Below are 6,000 nucleotides of genomic sequence, written 5' to 3'. Positions count from 1 at the left end.
TTGACAAAATTTTCTATAGAAATAAAATTTTGACAAAATTATATAGAGAAATAAAATTTTTAGAAAATTTTCTATAGAAATAAAATTTTGACAAAATTTTCTATAAAAATTAATTTTCTATAGAAAAAAAACAAGTAAGGAAAGTCTAAAGTCGGGCGGGGCCGACTATATTATACCCTGCACCACTTTGTAGATCTAAATTTTCGATACCATATCACATCTGTCAAATGTGTTGGGGGCTATATATAAAGGTTTGTCCCAAATACATACATTTAAATATCACTCTATCTGGACAGAATTTGATAGACTTCTACAAAATCTATAGACTCAAAATTTAAGTCGGCTAATGCACTAGGGTGGAACACAATGTTAGTAAAAAAATATGGGAAACATATAAATCTGAAGCAATTTTAAGGAAATTTCGCAAAAGTTTATTTATGATTTATCGCTCGATATATATGCATTAGAAGTTTAAGAAAATTAGGGTCATTCTTTCAACTATTCGACTAAGCAGTGGCGATTTTACAAGGAAAATGTTGGTATTTTGACCATTTTTGTCGAAATCAGAAAAACATATATATGGGAGCTATATCTAAATCTGAACTGATTTCAACCAAATTTGGCACGCATAGCAACAATGCTAATTCTACTCCCTGTGCAAAATTGCAACTAAATCGGAGCAAAAAATTAGCCTCTGTTGTCATATGAGTGTAAATCGGGCGAAAGCTATATATGGGAGCTATATCTAAATCTGAACCGATTTCCACCAAATTTGGCACGCATAGCTACAATGCTAATTCTACTCCCTATGCAAAATTTCAACTAAATCGGAACAAAAAATTGGCCTCTGTGGACAAAGGAGTGTAAATCGGGCGAAAGCTATATATGGGAGCTATATCTAAATCTGAACCGATTTGGATGATATTTTGCAAGTTTTTCGAGACTCATAAAATATTGGGATGTACGGAATTTGAGGAAGATCGGTTGATATACACGCCAATTATGACCAGATCGGTGAAATATATATATGGCAGCTATATCTAAATCTGAACCGATTTTTTCCAAAATCAATAGGGATCGTCTTTGAGCCGAAACAGGACCCCATACCAAATTTTAGGACAATCGGACTAAAACTGCGAGCTGTACTTTGCACACAAAAATACATCAACAGACAGACAGACGGACAGACAGACAGACAGACAGACATCGCTAAATCGACTCAGAATTTAATTCTAAGACGATCGGTATACTAAACGATGGGTCTCAGACTTTTCCTTCTTGGCGTTACATACAAATGCACAAACTTATTATACCCTGTACCACAGTAGTGGTGAAGGGTATAAATATGACAAAAATTTCTATGGAAATAAAATTTTTACATAGTTTTCTCTAGAAATTAAATTCTGACAAATTTTTCTATAATAATAAAATTTTAACAAAATTTTCTGTAAAAATAAAATTTTTGCAAAATTTTCTATAGAAATAAAATTTTGACAAAATTTTCTATAGAAATAAAATTTGACAACATTTTCCATAGGAATAACATTTTAACAAAATTTTCTATAGAAATAAAATTTGACAAAATTTTCCATAGGCATAAAATTTTTACAAAATTTTCTATAGAAATACATTTTTGACAAAATTTTCTATAGAAATAAAATGTTGATAAAATTTTGACAAAATTTTCTATGGGAATAAAATTTTGAAATAGTTTTCTCTAGAAATAAAATTCTGATAAACTTTTCTATAATAATAAAATTTTGACAAAATTTTCTATAGAAATACAATTTTGACAAAATTTTCTATAGAAATAAAATTTTGACAAACTTTTCTATAGGAATAACATTTTGACAAAATTATCTATAGAAATAAAATTTTGACAAAATTTTCCATAGAAATAAAATATTGAGAAAATTTTCTATAGAAATAAAATTTTGACAAAATTTTCTATAGAAATAAAATTTTGACAAACTTTTCTATTGGAATAACATTTTGACAAAATTATCTATAGAAATAAAATTTTGACAAAATTTTCTATAGAGAAATAAAATTTTGACAAAATTTTCTATAGAGAAATAAAATTTTGACACAATTTTCTATAGAGAAATAAAATTTTGACAAAATTGTCTATAGAAATAAAATATTGAGAATATTTTCTATAGAAATAAAATTTTGACAAAATTTTCTATAGAAATAAAATGTAGGTAAAATGTTGTATAGAAATAAAATGTTGACACAATTTTCTATGGAAATAAAATTTTCTATAGGAATAAAATGTTGTCAAACTTTAAAATTGTGACAAAATTATCTAGAGAAATAAAATTTTTACAAAATTTTCTATAGAAATACATTTTTGACAAAATTTTCTATAGAAATAAAATGTTTATAAAATTTTGTATAGAAATAAAATTTTGACAAAATTTTCTATAGGAATAACATTTTGACAAAATTATCTACAGAAAAAAAATTTTTACAAAATTTTCTATAGAATTACATTTTTGACAAAATTTTCTATAGAATTATGAATTATTGTAATCCTAATTAAGATGGATATTATTTCAACTAATGAAATCTGCACTATAATTATAAGACATTGTCTTGCTGTGTAGAAATATACAAATAAATAAATAAATAAATAAATAAATAAATAAATAAATAAATAAATAAATAAATAAATAAATAAATAAAAAATAAAATAAAATGTTGATAAAATTTTTTTTAGAAATAAAATTTTGACAAAATTTTCTATTGAAATAACTTTTCTATAGAAAAAAAATAGTACAACATTTTCTATGAAAATAAAATTTTGACATAGTTTTCTCTTGAAATTAAATGTTGACAAAATTTTCTACAAAAATAGAATTTTGACAAAATTTTCTATAAAAATAAAATTTTGACAAAATCTTCTATGAAAAAACAATTTGACAAAATAAATAAATTAAATAAAATTTTGACAATATTTTCTATCGAAATAAAATATGGACAAAATTTTAAATAGGAATAAAATTTTGACTAATTTGTTGATAGAAATAAAATTTTGACAAAATTTTGTATAGAGAAATAAAATTTTTACAAAATTTTGTATAGAGAAATAAAATTTTTACAAAATTTTCTATAGAAATAAAGTATTGAGAACATTTTCTATAGAAATAAAATTTTGACAAAATTTTCTATAGAGAAATAAAGTTTTGACAAAATTTTCTATAGAAATAAAATATTGAGAAAATTTTCTATAGAAATACAATTTTGTATAGAAATAAAATTTTGACAAAATTTTCTAAGAAAATAAAATTTCGACAAAATTGCCAAATTTTCTATAGAAATAAAAATGTCCCTAATAGGAGAGATCATAATATATAATATTACAAATACTTAAACAAAATTTTAAAAGAAAATAATTAATAATTTCTTTCGAAGAAAACAATTATTACCCCAAAATTAGACCAACAACTTCGAAAGAAATTTTTGTTTTAAATTTGGTAGATTTTTTGTAAAATTTTCTTTAAATTAAAATTTGATTTAGAAAATCCTCTTATTTTGAGGTATTAGCTTAAAATTATATTTACGACATCATAGAAAAATATTTATTAAAAATTTCACAAAACTATGATATTTTCACTTTAATGTTCATAATCTTAAACAATTTGTCAATTAAGCCATAGATAACATATCTCCTATACACATAACTTTTAACTACCATAAAAGTTTATCTCTCAAACATGCAGTTTAAAATGCATTGGCCATGATATTGCCATGAAGAAAATCCTCTCAATATTATAAAAGTTTTATGAGATAGAAAGATTAACTGCAACTCGTACTTATGCCATCATTTGATACCAGACCAAAGAAGGAGAAAGAAAGCTGCTTACGTCAAGTTCTTTGAACTGAGAAGTAGATTCTGTTGTTGTTGTTTTTGCTATTGCATGGTTTGCTTGGTCGATTGTTTGGTCACCCAACTTTGTTTAACTACCGAAAATTTAGTGATAAACAAGAGCAACAACAAGAACAAATCGCTTTAGTTCAACAAAGAAAAAAAGAAGAAACCAGTGGAACGATGCCATAGACCAAAGATAGTGTACAACAAACTAACCAAGCCATCTAGCCTAACCTTATTCACATTAGTAAACTTTTGCCATGTAAGAACATAGCAAGGATTTATAGTTTCTGGTAAGCAAGCTACAATATATATTTTATATATTATACTCTAAGCTCTTGGAATTTTCCTCAATATTTATTGTTGCTCTCAAAAGAGATAGAGAGAGGGAGAAAAAATCTAAGAATGAATAGCTAAAGCCAAAATCCAATATAGGATTTTGGTTAAATTTAATTTTGTTGCACACACATGAAATGTCTCTTGTGCTGGAGAGGTGGAGGGTGGGGTTAAGTTAAGCAACGAGGTAGGTTTGGTGAATGCAAAAGAGACTTTGTGCTCAAAGAAAATTTCTAGGAAATTATATATTAAGGAAACATTTCATATTTCTTGAATTCCGCTAGGCAATAGGCAAAAACAAGTTTCTAAACTAGAAGAGAAAGGGAGAGCGAGAGAGATAAAGTCAGGTCTTAGCAAAATCCTACAGAGGATTTTTGGTTAGATTTTATTTTGTTGCACGCATATGAAAGTTGTCATGGGGTGGAGAGGGAGCGAGGTCAAGTGAAGTAACGAGGTAGGTTTTGTGAATGCCAAAAACAATCACTCTGTTCTCAAAGAAAATTCTATTTTAGGGAATTATTCAAAATTTCTTTAATTTCGCTTGGCAATAGGGAGAAACGATTGAATTCCGCTTAGCAATAGGAAGAAACAATTTTCTAAACTAGAAAATAAGCGAGAGAGAGAGAGAGAGAGAGAGAGAGAGAGAGAGAGAGTAAGTAGTATTCATTCATTTGCTAAACCCAATATTGTACTTTGGTTACATTTCATTTTGTTGCACACATATTAAATATGTTATGTTGTGGAGAGGTGTCAGTGAAGCAAAGAGGTAGGTATGGTGAATGCAATAATCCCGTTAGACAATAGGGGAAACAAGTTTCTAAACTAAATAGTAATAAAGAGAGTGAGAGAGATATACGCAGGCCTTTGAAAACTCAATGTATGATTTTGAATACACAATTTAATATTGTAGCACACCTATTACATGTATCATGTGGTGGACAAGTGAAGCAACGATGTAGGTGTTCTAAGAAATTTTTAAATACTAAGGGAGAGAGAGTCAAAAGACAAAGTCAGGCTTTTCCAAATTCCAATATAGGATTTTAGTTGACTTGAATTTTGTTGCGATCATATAAAACGTGAAATTTGCGGGATAGGGGGTGAAGAGAAGCAACAAGGTAGATTTGGAGAATGCAAAAATAATTCGTTTTCTACTCAAAGAAAATGTCTACGTTAAGCAAATATCCTATATTTCTTGAATTTCGGCGATAGGGAGAAACAAGCTTCTAGGCGACAAAGTAAGAGAAAGTGAGAGATAAGTCCAGGCCTTTGCAAACTCCAATAAATGATTTTGATCAAATAATTTTTTTTTTTTTTTTTGCATACATACAAAAGGTGTCTTGTTGTAAGGGGGTCAAGTGATGCACGAAATAGGCTTTGCGAATGCATAACGAATTCGCAAATTTCTTGAGGGAGAATCCAGTTTCTAAAGTAAAAGCATATACCTTATAATACATAGATGAGCCATGGGTGTCAAACTATGTTTGAAAGTTCCGAAGATTAAGAATAAATGAGAAAAATAAGAGCACGCTTACATTCTCTTTCGTTTTCCTTTTTGTAGTTTGCCAATTTTACACAAAATTGGAACGTTTATGATGCACCAGAGGATTTATAAATAAATTAATATATTAAAAGTTCATATTTGAACAAAAAATTGTGACCAAAACCGCGAAAATACGAAATTTAATTTTGAGCAGCATTGCTCTTTACGAACAACACAAAAGCTAATGCACGAAAATTAATGTTTGGGACTGACTCTTTACGAAAAAATCAAAACGAAATGTCAGAAAATT

Source organism: Haematobia irritans, chromosome 1 (genome assembly GCF_050003625.1).
Source record: "Haematobia irritans isolate KBUSLIRL chromosome 1, ASM5000362v1, whole genome shotgun sequence".
Taxonomy (NCBI): Eukaryota; Metazoa; Arthropoda; class Insecta; order Diptera; family Muscidae; genus Haematobia; species Haematobia irritans.
This window is presented reverse-complemented; position numbering follows the sequence as displayed.